Below are 14762 nucleotides of genomic sequence, written 5' to 3' on the forward strand. Positions count from 1 at the left end.
TAGGTTTGGATCAGATGATAAAATTATTTCATGTGGTAAGATGGAAAAGCACAAAAATACTAGGAATTTAAGTACATTTTGACTCTTAAATTGAAGGAGATTAGATTGCAAGGTGTTCCATGAAGCCGAAGTATCTCATGTGTGAATAGATCAGACTAATCTTTAAACTGACCATCTCTACAGAGGAATCCAAGTCACCAACCACTAGCAGCAAAAGTGGAGGGGCTGTTACATGGTCCACATGGACAAAGTTTGTTAGAACAGAGCTAAAATCTTAAGTTTTGTTTTTAAAAATAGTGTGCATGTTACCCTTAAGGTATTATATAAATTCTGGGGAAATATTTGAGTTATAAATATAAATCTAATTTTTCTTCCTGAAGCTATTATAAAACTAAGTCTTCAAGATAAATATTGCAGTTATACGTCTGGCATTCCATTAAAAATATGCAATCTCAAGTCCAGAAAGAACCATTCAACTCACACAATAGATAATAACTCTAAGAGTATCCCTGCTAAAAATTGCTAAGTTTCATATGAGGAGACTGTGACTACAAATTCACTCTGTTCTTGAGCCACCCACCCAATTACATATGAAGAAGCAAGTCCTTCCTCACGTTGAGAAACATGTGACATCTATACTATGGCATTCTCCACCCACTTGTCTAAATTCAATGTAAGTAGGCTATGTACAAAACGCATCAAGGTACTCCTAGAAAATACTTGTCTTCAAATATTTGTCTTTTTATTTCCAAGATTTAAGCAAATACAATATTGCTTTCCTTAAACCAAACTTTACAAACTTTACTTCTTTCCTTTTCCTCTTTTATTTCTAGTTCATTCTTCTATTAACATAAGCTGCTCTGATTCGTTTATTTCTAATTAAAATCACAGGTCTGCAAAATAAGGTGATTCTCAGTAGGTTATTAAAATGCTTTGGAATAAGCCTCTAAGAGCTGGTTATGGGATTTTGATTTGAATTTCTCTTCTAATAACTATGTGAAATGTCATTGCATCATTAGACTGACAGTTCAAAGTTTATTTGTGCACCTTAGAATTAATGATACTACTATCTATGATTCAAAAGTTGCTATCTATGATTCAAAAGGTTGCTATATGATATTGAAAAAGTGTTCAACCAATGGCAACATGCTACATAAATGCTACAAATTATATTGAAATACTTGTTACCAAAAATGACTGAGTGATACAAAATATCTAATACAATTTAGTGCCATATCTATATCTATCTATCTATCTATAGAGAAAGGGTAGAAGAGGAGGGAGGGAACAGGAAGGGAAAGGAAGAAAGGGAGAGAGATGATTGCTATTATTTCTCTTCTTTTAAGTAACTGTCATTTCACATTTTTTTGTGCTTCTTTATGCATACTTGAAAGACTCTACCTTTCTGCCAGCACCTTCATCTTGGCTATATTAATAAATTACTTCTTTCCTGATTTCTCCCTAAAGTACATATGACAGTTGCAAAATTGCTTTATAGACTGGGTACAATTGCACTCATTTTGCATGCTAGCAAGGTTATTCTCAAAATCCTTCAAGCTAGACTTCAGCACTATGTGAACTGAGAACTTCCAGAGGTACAAGCTGGATTTAGAAAAGGCAGAGGAACTGGAGATCAAATTGCCAACATTTATTGGGCAATAGACAAAGCAAGCAAATTCCAGAAAAACTTCTACTTCTGCTTCATTGACTATGCTAAAGCCACTAACTGTGTGGATCACAACAAACTCAAAAATTCTTAAAAAGATAGGAATATGAGACTTTACCTGCCTGCTCATCTTACCTGCCATCTGAGAAATCTGTATGCCAGTCAAGAAGCAAAAGTTGGAACCTTAAGGGAATAACAGACTGATTCAAAATTGGGAAAGGAATAAGAAAAGGCTATATAGTGTCACCCTGTTTATTTAACTTATATGCAGGGTACATCATGCAAAATGCCAGGCTGAATGAATCAAAAGCTATAATCAAGACTGCCAGGAGAAATATCCACAAACTCCGATATGCAGATGATACCAGTTTAATAGCAGAGAGTGAAGAGGAACTAAAGAGCCTAATGATAAGGGAGAAAGAGGAGAGTGAAAAAGCTGCCTTAAAACTCAACATTCAAAAAACTAAGATCACGGCATCCAGTCCCATCACTTCGTGACAAATTGATGGGGAAGAAGTGGAAGCTGTAACAGATTTTATTTCCTTGGGCTCCAAAATGATTGTGGATGGTGAGTGCAGCCATGAAATTAAAAGACGCCTGCTCCCTGGAAGGAGCTATAACAAACCTAAAAAGTAAAGACACCACCTTGCTGACAAAGGTCCATACAGACAAAGCTATGATTTTTCCAGTAGTCATGTATGGATATAAGACTCGGACCATAAAGAAGGCTGAGCACCAAAGAATTGATGATTTTCAATTGTGGTGCTGGAGAGTCCCTTGACTCTTGATAGCCCTTGGACTGTAAAGAAATCAAACCAGTCAATCCTAAAGGAAATCATCCCTGAATATTCATTGGAAGGACTGATGTTGTAGCTGAAGCTCCAATACTTTGGCCACCTGATGTGAAGAACTGACTCATTAGAGACCCTGATGCTGGGAAAGGTTGAAGGCAAAAGGAGAAGAGAGCTGCAGAGGGTGAAATGGTTAGATATCTTCACTGACTGAAGGGACATGAATCTGAGCAGACTCCTGGGGTAGTGAAGGACAGGGAAGCCTGTGCTGCTGCAGTCCACAAGGTGGCAAAGAGTCGGACACAACCTAGCAATTTAACAACAAAAAAGTAATCTCTAACAATTGTCATAAATGTCCCAATTCTACCTGACTAAGGTAGAAACTACCAGGTAGAAACTACATCATGGGAGTTCTAATACAGAGAAAACTCTGATTTAATTCTGGGTCTTAGAAAAAATGGCTCAGAAGTGATGAATTTTCTACCTGTATATGATGAAGCAACCTTTAGAGTATATGCATATATTATTTAACTCAACAGATTCTTCTAATGCTTGTCTTATGTAGTGTCCATATGCTCTATGTGTATATGCAACTTTCCTTTCAAACTGAGTGTCTCACTCTTCTCTAAAACAGAGCTTGTTACAGGAAGATAAAACACTTTTAAATGTTTTAAACTTTCATCAGAAGACTGAACATTCAAGTTCTGAAAGTTATATAAGACATCCTGAGACTAGTGGAAAAAGCAAACACTTCTTATGAATACAGATAAAGGGAAATTAAATTCCCAGTGTTTAAAAACAAAAGAAACAACATTAAAAGATTATTTTTAATTGTCGTTCAACCATGGTATCTTCTATGTTCTAAAAATAAAAGTAAAATCGTGGCTCAGTGTAATGGTTGCTTACACTGAAATACTGCAATAGACATATCTCAAATATTTGTTTAAATGAATAAGCAGAGAATAAAATTCTGGTATTGATACAAATTTGTAAAAAAAAAAAATCAGCTCTTGAAAGGATATTTTCATTTAAATAAAATGTCACAACTGTCTCTTTGTAAACATAATGCAAACAGATTTCAATTCATGATAACAAAAGTATAACTCTGGAATTTATTCTTTGGAGAATACAAATATTTCTTTAATTTCCCTTCCTCTACTCTCCTCTTATAGAATGTTAACATTTTAATGGTATAGAAAATGTGTCTTCAGAATGTCCTAAATAATTTCTATGTAAACCCATGGCTGATTCATGTCAATGTATGGCAAAAACTATTACAATATTGTAAAGTAATTAGCCCCCAACTAAAATAAATAAATTTATAAAAAAAAAAAAAAAAAAGAAAATCTTTATAACTATAGTAATGAGGCACTTTACCTTAATCCCATTGACACCTGTACTTGTCATGTAGGGAGAAAAAAAAAAAAAAAAAAACAGCAAAAAATTATACATATTTTGACAGAGATCCATCTTGTTAGTGAGTGCTTTCTCCCCATCCTAAGCTAATCATAACTGGCATTTCTGAAGGTAGTTGAGAAGAATGAAAACGTTTTATGTATTATTTTTCAAATAATAAGGAACTTTTACCAATCAACCCCATCCTCAGCATATATACAAAATGAATGCCTAAATGCTGGTTCACAAGAAAGCAGACATGTTAACAGGCTCACAGGTCAAAACAACTATGTTTTCATATTGTGACATATATAGAGAGAGTGTAATTATTGGACACTTAACTTTTAAAAATTGACATGCTGATTTTTAATTGGTGTGTGGAGGCACGATGTCAGGCCTGCCTCTAACAACAGTGTGTAACCCTTAAAACATCTGGGCTATCTCAGCTCTTCCAACTGTCCTGAGCCACTGTGACTAATATAAAACGGTTCCTTTTAAGCAAATATGAGTGCTCCCTGGAGGGAGCATCATGCCAGCTTGTTGCTTTGAATTTTATGTATTATCTGTCTTCATTATTTAATCATGTGCCCTTAAGGTCTGCATGGTTTCACAAACTTCACTATCAAAAGGAATTTTAAAAATGGATCATTGCTAAACAGTCACCACCATTGTTGATTTATAACAAGAGCTATAGAAAATAATAGTCCTGATCTAATTCAGGTAGTGTCTGTGATCACTATCGTCACAGTATCTCTAACAGCTTGGAGAGAAGCAGTAATACGTAAAAGCTGTTTGTTCTTTCATCCATATAGAGGATTTTTTTTTTCCATCTACATGGTCTAATCATGTCTGGATTTTTTTTCCTCAAGACATCTGTTATTTTCTAATTCAACAACAAAATTAACTGGTTTTGAAGTCATCAGAGTCTAAGAAAAAAATGGACCATTGTAAAATACTATTTTGAATTTGTATATTATCTTTGTATTTAATCAAATAATGATTTCTCTAATTCAGCTCAATGTGTTCATCCCTTTTTATTTCACATTACATTAATAATATCAAAGGGAGGGTACATCTGTCACTTATTATTCAATTTCTTCAAACCTGGGAAGATTAGTAAAGACAGGAAATTTCACTAGGCTTATAGACTAATTAAAAGCAACAGGCTTAACTCTGAATAGTTTTTCAATGCTCAAACTTTTTTTTTTTTTTTTTTTTGCTTATTTAAGCTTAAGATGTTCATTAGTAACTCATTAAAGACTTAGTTACAGTCCAATGGGTGAGTCCTGAATATAATGATGGAATGTGTATACAAATGTGTAGACTCATAATTAGAGAAACTGTCACATTTGGGGATTAAGAATATACAATGCAGTCTTTGAAAAACACTATGAAAAGTAAGTGACCCAAGACAGTGTAGTATTTTAAAATTTGCTAACTATCCAGGTCATTTGGTTTTTAGGTCTAACTCCTAAAGGTATGTTTTAATGACCACATTTTCCCAAGATTAAATGTGTGAGGCTTCGTGCTAAGGCCTTTCTATACATTATTTTACTTAATCCTCATACTACAACAAAGTAGGCCTAATTACCCTTATAACAAATAAGGAAACTGTGATTCAAATTGGTTAAGGTCATGTTTCTTGGAAGTAACAGAATTGGAATTAGATTCTAAGGCCTGAAATCTTTTCACTTCATTCAATAGAACCATGCAAATTAGAATTCCAAAGCAGTTTAAATTGAGTAATACTATAAACTTCAGTTTCTGGGCTTCATGTAAGCATTACTTTCTAAATAAAACATCTTTCTTTATTCAGGGTTTCTTAAAAATGTACAGCTGTTCAGTAGTAACATTTATAAATCATTATCTTTATTTAGTCCTAATCTTTTTTCCCCAAATAGTAATATTTCAGATAAGTCCAATGGGCTGAAATAGTGCAAGTTGACTAGAATTCTTTTCAAATAAAATCTCAAGTCCTTTTCCATTTCTCATCTTTTTCTGTTTGTTTAAAGATGTGATATGAGTGAGTTCAAAGGATACTAAGTAACGTGTAGATTTGACAGACACAACAAATCACATAACTTTCTGGAGATTTAAAGAGGCACTGAGTTGTTTGTAGAACATACCAGAGAAAAAAAGTCTATGGAAATAAAAGATTCACTGTTTATAATTTGAGCAAAGATACAAAGAATGTAAAAAAGAGGATTTTCTGAATCTGGTAGAAGAATTCAGACTAGAACAAAAATAGAAAAGCTTTTGGCCATCACAATTAAAGCTTAACGTCCTTTATCATTTTCTTAAGGAGGAGTAATTGGAAACTAACTAGAAGAACCTAATGGATCATCTAACTATTCTGTGTATCATTCACCACTATACAATTCACATATCAGAATAAAGTTTCAATCATTGTCAATTAGTAGTTTTTGCAATCATAAAAAAAAACAAATTAATGAACTACTTTTAGGACAAAGATTCATAAGTAAATAAGAAGGTGGAGTGGGGCTAAACAAATGATATATGATTTCAAAGTGAATGTAAAATAGTTGAGATTTAAGTGAGCAAATCCAAACAAAAAGCCTCTTATACAATGCAATCTAAAGATTTCTTAAATCCAAACGTACTGTAACAATGGTACCCTGTGATCTTTTTACAAAAAACATATTTATATAAAGAATACTTAGAAATAAAAAATAAAAATTAAGAAATGATTAAATAATATTTCTTCAAGTAAGATATGCAAATAACCAAGTACACGAAAATAGGCTCAAGATTATGCATTAGAGAAATGTAAATCAAGATTGGGAGTGTAGGATTGACAAGTACAAACTACTATATTTAAGAGAGATCACCAAAAAGAAATTGCTGAGTAGCAAAAAAAAAAAAAAATTTAGCTTGTCAAAAAAAAAAAATAGCTTGTCAAAACAAACAAACAAACAAACAAACAATGAGATACTACTTCATTTCGACCAGATTGATTAAAAGAAAACAGACAAGTATGGTTGAGAATGCAAGAACATTCATATTAATGTTTGCAACGTATAACTGTGCAACCACTTTGGAAAGTAGTTTAGCACTTCCTCAAAATGTTAAATATAGTAATCATGTGACTCTGCAAGTCCACTCTTGGTTGTATACCCAAGAAAAGTGAAAACATCCACACAAAAATTTGTGCATGAATTTTCATAACCACATTATACAAAATAGCGAAAAAGTGGGGAATAATCCAAATTTCTATCCACTGATAAATACAATGTGGTATATTTACACAACAGGTTACTTGGAAACAATACAAGAACTTCTGATACATGCCATGGTATAGATACATTTTTAAAATATTATGCTAAATGAAAGAAGCAAGTTGCAATGTCTACAATAGGGAAATGCATAGAGACATTGATTAGTGATTGTCAGGGACTGGGTCTTCCCAAGGGGAAGATGGATGTGACTACTAATGGATATAGGATTTCTTTTTGGAGGACTAATTACATTCTAAAAGGTGTACAACTATGCAAACACTAAAATCCACTGAACTAAACACTTTAAATGAGTAAATTTTATGGTATATGAAATATATCTCAAGAAAGATATTTTATATACCCATTTATACATTAAAAAAGATATTGATGCATCAAATCTAATTTTTAAAAAACTATGATATATTTTATAAATATTTTCTTCTTCCTTCATCACAAGAGGACTACAATTTTTAGACTTATTTATAGGTGTGGCTATGAGGCAGAGTTTTAATTAGTGGAAGTGGAAGCAAAAGTAATGTGCACTATTTCCAAGCATATCCATAAGAACCTCCCACTGGAATCCTCCCAATACTTCCTTCTGTGGACAGGAATGACAGTGAGCCTCAGAAAGATATTGGAACTCTTGTGCCATTAATAGACTGAGTCTATAAGTAACTGTGAGAACAAGAGAATGGCACCCCCTCTGTCCTTCATACACAGAGACAAGCACGCGTGAACACACACACACATATACTGTCCAACCAGAAACATTAACCTTTCTTGAAATGTTTGGTGAACAAGAAAATATTCTCTAGAAGCTATTGTTCATTTTGAATTCTATTGTGACCACAGCCAAAGTTTACACTATCTAATACATTAAGAATGGAAATTAAAGTAGGCAACTCAAAGAAGTCTTTCTCCAGAAGTTCCATAATATATAATTGGAAACACATACACACACAATTGATTTGATCCTTATTTGACTCTTTGTTGTCTGAGATGTTTGATTTTCTGAGGAGTCATTCCTTGAAAATTACAACACAAATATAGAGTGCAGTGATGTTTCAGGAATCTCATTTTTACAATTGATCAATTACCCTAATTTTGATATTATATCTTAATTACTGTTCTTTCATAATATACATGTTCAATTTATATCTTCCTATTACTCTTTTCACTTTTGTAAACTTTTGCTTAATAATCTATATATATCAATATATATTTTGGAATAATTTTGCTAAATTTCTACACAGAATAGCTCACATCAGTACTCTGAATGCAGTTGTGTGAACATACATAAGAATTAACTTTGAAATAACTTACAATTTTGCTGTTCCTAGTCTTTTTTTATTCAGGAATATGGTATATTGGGTGTTTTATTTTACAATTCACAGTAAGTTTCACAGTTTTCTTCACATAGGTTCAATGTAGTTCCTCCTATATTTCCTAAGTAACTCAGGCATTTCATTTCTATTGTGATGTAATCATATATGCATGTAGGAATCATAAACCTGAACTTAGTGCTCTCATTAATTCTGAGAAAGTTATTATAGTATTAATCTTCTGAATGCATCATAATCTACCTACAAATAACAATTATATCTTAATATTTGAATATTTACTCTTATTTATATTTTGCTCATTATTATAGTAGCCAAAACTTGTGGAATTATTTTAAACAAATTGTGGTGACAAAAAGCAAGGCTGTTTTGATCATTTATGACCATTTATTTTAGATAGTTGTGAATTAATCAAAAATGAGTCATTCTTTTACTTTCCATATTATCAAGAGCTTTTCTGCTATGAGTACAAAGATACAGTCAAATTTTATATACAGCCATGTTCCCTTATACTGTGATTTGTAACTGTAATGTATCAATGACCTTTAATGCTGAGCCAATAATATATGGTTATATAAACAATGATTCCTTCATATAACATGCTATCATAATTTTTGAAACTTTAATGAAGGGCTAGAAATGTCTTAATTTTAAGGTGAAATCAGTATTAAAGATATAACTTTTATTTCTAAAGTTATTCCACTTTTAAAAAATATGCGCTGGCACGACTGCAAAAAATATACAACCAGGTCATGGGATTATTGAATTTTTGCCTTCTGATTTAAATTTGTTTGAGGAGGATTACTTAGACAATAAAATAGGTGACACTGGTAATGACAAACAAAGAAATACACGAGACTATGTTCTTATACTCTATCAAGCTATAACCCTGATTTCATGACATTCATATCACCACAAACTACAGTGTGTATAGATCAAATAAACACAGAAAGTTTATCAAGTGTCACTTTGAGAGCCTAGTTTTGTTTGAAGATGCCTATCCATAACTTTTGGAAATACAACCAGCATATTTCTCTTGCAAATCCTTAGCTAGCCTAACTCTTTTGATCAAATCATTCATACACAGTTTTTCTGATACAAAGATAAGTTTTTATATTTAAAGAAACTAATTCTGCTATGATGGTAAAGAAACAAAGATTCAAATAAAATAAAAATGTAATTATTAAAATAAGTTTATTTTTAATTCATCAATTAAAAATCTGAAATAAATTAGAGAATGACTTAACCCTAGTTTTCACCAGGGCATTATTCTAAACTGTCAAATTAAAACAGATCATAATATAACATTGATATATAGCATCTCATTTGCATGATAAGACTGTTTCCTATTGCATTTCAATTTTTTGATGGGTCATTAAGCAATTATTTTCCAATCTGAATGGAGGAAATAATTATATGAAAAATATCCTATGGCTATTTACGTGAAATTATAAATGTAAGAGCACTATTCTTACATTGAGAATGAAAATAAATAGCAATGCAAAGAAGAGGGAGACAGATAATTAGATACGTATATATTACATATCAAACTACTTGAAATTTATTCAACATCAAGTGCACAACGACCATCCTAGTATAATTAGTCTACCCCAAAGCCAAGAAGCACGAAAAATAATACACGATCCTAAACCCTCGGAATAGTCACAGTACATAAAATCTGAAGATAGAAAATGCTACTTTACTCTCAAAGTGCACATTTGTTACTTGTAGAGGAGTAGCACTACAATAAAATTCACACATAACATGTTTTGCAAATGCAAAGGCAAAATAAAATTATTTTATAATTGCCAAACTGCATACTGAATGCATAGGGAAGGCTCCTAAACACATTCTTATAAAGGAAAGCTGTCAGGTATACATATTGGTAGTACATACTGTATTAGAGACTGCATATTTAACTTTTGAAATATATATTAATATTTATTTTGAATTTCAATACCAAGTGGCTAATGTATTAATAGATGTTATTGGATGTGTTTTCAATAATCTCATGTATCATGATGATGACAAAGATTTCTCAGTATAGCATATTTGACCATACAGATAGTGATATTACTGCAAGTATTACAAATTATCTAGGCTGGCAAGCATTATAAACATTTAAAGGATGATTAATTTCTAGAAAAGAAAAATATATAGCTAAGCAGAGCTTAGAAGTCAACCTACCTTTTTCACCATTAATAAAACATGACTTCATAAAAAATTTATATGGTAACATTTTCTGTGGTAAAATTTATTTTGGTACTTTCTCAAGCTTCACATATTATTAGAGCTTAAAATATTTTGAATTATTATTTTAAATCATTGACACATTAAATATTACTATAACTAAAAATAGATTAATAATAAAACAAATTACATAAAAACATATAGTACAAGATATATGTGTTTGATCATTGTTTTGTCCCTACTAAGAACTGTTTATAATAATTAACTTGTTAGCTTTAAAGTTCATTAATATATAAATACACATGCAACTTTACCAACACAAAATAGACTTGGGAAAAATAGTACATATATGGTGGCTCATGAAAGAATTTTTTTAAATTTTACTTTTTTCTGCAAAGATATCAGTAAAAACACTGTTTCCTTTTACACACAGTAAATTACAATGATCCTGTTTTCTATCTCTATCATTGTGACACATTTGCTAAGTATGGTTTAATTAACACAAGATGCAGTTAAAATATTTGAGCATCGAAATCACCTTCTCAACTCCTGACCCATTATGGCTTGGGTGATGTCCCTCCCAAGGACAGATCTCCTAGTGTGGGTCCTATACTGAACCATGATATTGTTTTATGGCCAGTCAGGATGAGTCCCAGGTGCCCATGTTATCACTGGACTTTTGTTCTCTGATCCCTCTCTTTTCCCTTGCTCCCAACCACATCATTAGAACAAAAAAGTCTTTTATCTTCATGCAACACTACATTAGTTAACAGCAAAGAACTGGCCATCTGCTTTCACGACTTCTCTTTACTTCTGCCCAGTCTCATTGCATTATAGATAAGGATTTTATGGTTACACAGGAAGGAGACACAGTCATGGAAAACAGAAAAATAGAAATACAGAAGTACACAGAGACATAAAATATGGACAGATAAACACAGAACCAGAGACATTTCTTAAGTTTAAAGTTGTATATATATAAATATACACAAAATGTGGCTATACTAATTAAGTTTATTTTCCTATAAAAAATATTGGCCAGACTCTCTAGGATGATGTGGGAGATTATTCAACTAATGTAAATATTATTCAGAATTAATTATTTAGCTTAGTTTATAATTTTACCCATGCAGAAATCATGCAAAAAATGCATCACTGACAATTACATACTACTACCACTGACAATAGGGAATTATATTCTATAATATAATATACTGACAATTATATATTAAGTCTTTATATATATCATATATATATATTCCGTTTGACAATAATTTTGTTTAGATACTAGTATTAAATTTTTCTGGCAAAACCAAAATGCCGAGGTTCTAGTAGAAAAAGATTTCAATTCTCAGGGTAAGAATAAGGATAACTGTATATCTTCCTTATCTAATGCTGAGAGGTTTAGCTCTATTTCAAAGTAATTAGGGGTAGGAAAATAAAACAGAAAGAAGATTAACTGAGTGCCAAGCACTATGTTAAGAACTATGTGTATATCATTCACTTCTTAAAATAACCCCACATGGAATTAAGTGTTTGTTCTTACAGATAAAAAGCAGGCTTACAAATTTCTAAGTTACTATAAGCTAGAGGGAAGAATTAAGAATCCCTTGTTCATTACCATAGCTTTAGCAGCTAGCACAGTCATTCGACTCACAGTCTATCATAAATGTTATTTGTTAACTAATTTACCAAGTAACTGTTACAGAACTTGTAGGCAGTGGAGCTGAAATTTTATCTCAGATATGTTAAGACTTCAAAGACCAGTCAGTCTATGCCCAGAACATGGAAGAGGCAGTAATCTACCTTTTTACCTCGTCTGTTCACAACCAGGAGATCTGATGTGGAATTTTCCACAAGGAAGAATGGCTTTAACAGGAACTGATTATTTACTGGCATTAAGACCAGAGGTCAAGAAGCTAAATCCTTCATTTTAAGACCTCTCTGGGTCTCATGTGCAACTTTAGTCAAGTTGTTTGGTCACTTGGTAATCCAATGATACTGCTACTGCTAAGTCGTTTCAGTCGTGTTCACCTCTGTGCGACCCCATAGACGGCAGCCCACCAGGCTCCCCCATCCCTGGGATTCTCCAGGCAAGAATACTGGAGTGGGTTGCCATTTCCTTCTCCAATGCGTGAAAGTGAAGTCGCTCAGTTGTGTCCTACTTCTAGCGACCCCATGGACTGCAGCCTACCAGGCTCCTCTGTCCATGGGCTTTTCCAGGCAAGAGTACTGGAGTGGGGTGCCATTGCCTTCTCCTGTAATCCAATACTTTCACTATAAAAAGTTAATGGTAATGATGATAACAATAAGTAATATTAAACCCATGAGAATGCTGTGATAATTAATTGTACCAAAACACTTAAAGTTTATGGCTATTGAATCACTATGTCCTTGTCACTCAGTCATGTCCAACTCTTTGCGACCCACGGACTGTAACATTCCAGGCTCCACTGTCCTTGGAATTCGTCAGGCAAGAATACTGGAGTGGGTAGACATTCCCTTCTCCAGGCCATCCCCTCGATCTAGCGATTGAACCCGGGTCTCCTGCATTTCAGGCAGATTCTTTACTGTCTGAGCCACCAGGGAAATAGTCATCATTGTTATTTACTCTGGAGAAAAGGCCAGAAATTCGGATCATATCCAGAAAAGTTAATTCTCTCTGATCAGGAGAACAAATATAGCTAGGCGTTGCATCAACAGTTGGCAAGGACATGCTATCCAGGGATGTTTTAGAAAAAAAGTACCTCTATTACTAAGACATCTATTTTATTTCAGTCCTCTCAGATTTCAAGCTATATGGTATTCCTTCAAGCCAGGACTGGTGGAGACTCCAAAAATGTCTAGTTCTATTAGATTTCTGCACTGATCAAAGGCACACACACTTACTGTTTATGAGCAAGCTGAACTCCAAAAGGCTGCTTACATGGAGCCCTTCATTTACAAGTCTGAAGTGGCATCACAAGGAAATGGAGAAAGCCTCCCATAGAAGGCAGCCAAAACTGACTTGCATTTTCTCTGGTGAAAAGTTTTAAAATACTTACACAAGGTAATAAGAATAAAGTTTATAAGTGGAAAGTTTCTATATTGTTTAGCCTGATATGCATAGGATGATATAAAGTAGTTCACAGAAAATAAAAACATTAGTTTTTTAGCCAAAATATTTTATATATTTTTATATACCAGGGTCAATACTCTCTGTGCTTTATTAGTTTTTAAATACTTATTAGAGTTACTTGAAGAGATTATATGTGTGTTTATGTATGCTTGTTCCATACAGGTCTCAACTCAAGAATCATGGTGTAAGGCTCAGTGATCTTTGGGGCCCATGAGATACATAGTAGGTGTCAAGTTTAGGAGACCAGAAACTGCACCTCTGAAAAGAAAGTCTTTCTTACAATGTGTATTTCTGCTATTTTTAACCTACCTTGCTCTAACAGTACAATTTTAGACTGACTTTGTAAACATGAATTGTACATATACTTAAGAGTTTTTTTGTTTTTTTTTTTCCTGAATATCAGTATCAAATGAAGAAGCTCTCAGGGTAAGCTAATTCTTACAATTTACTGGAACACAAATATACTGGAAGGGTAGATAGTAGGATGAAGGAAATTAACATGTTCAATCACTTAATATCAGTCATGTTCTGTGCTAGATTTTTTACATATCCTATTTATTTAACCTTCAAATAACCTTACGAGTGAGACATTTTCATAATACCAAAAAGGCTAAGTAGAATCATCTTTAGGTAAACTGACAATTAGAAAAGTATTTGTTTAAAGGAACATAATTCCTATACTGTCCCATATCACAAAATGTTATATATGCCCAAGTATGTGGATGTGCCAGTGTCACATCAGTATAAGAATTAAGGAAAAAATTTGAAATATTTAACAAATTTACGTTGTTTAAATGAGATGGTTTATAATTTTACTTTTATTTTTTTTAAAAAGCACTATCTTAAAGCAATTTGTTAGAAATAAAGTTGTGAAAGCAGGGGAACTTTAGGGAAAATGTCAAAAGACAAGTGATTTTATCCTGTTTTTATACTGACAGTAGAATGCAATTCATGTTAAAACATATGAATGAGTCAAATTAAGAACTGCATCACTGACAAACTACAATAGATTTCTATAGTCAATTA

At 32.6% G+C, this 14762-nt stretch overlaps 1 protein-coding gene across 4 annotated transcripts in view; it reads right to left on the reverse strand.

The window, feature by feature from the left end:
• The window catches only part of ADGRL3 (adhesion G protein-coupled receptor L3), an 885081-nt gene that overhangs the window by 529687 nt on the left and 340632 nt on the right, over nucleotides 1-14762 (reverse strand). The gene's annotated exons all lie outside the window — the stretch shown is intronic.

This window comes from Giraffa tippelskirchi, chromosome 1 (assembly GCF_054371585.1).
Source record: "Giraffa tippelskirchi isolate mGirTip1 chromosome 1, T2T-mGirTip1v1.2.pri, whole genome shotgun sequence".
Classification (NCBI taxonomy): domain Eukaryota; kingdom Metazoa; phylum Chordata; class Mammalia; order Artiodactyla; family Giraffidae; genus Giraffa; species Giraffa tippelskirchi.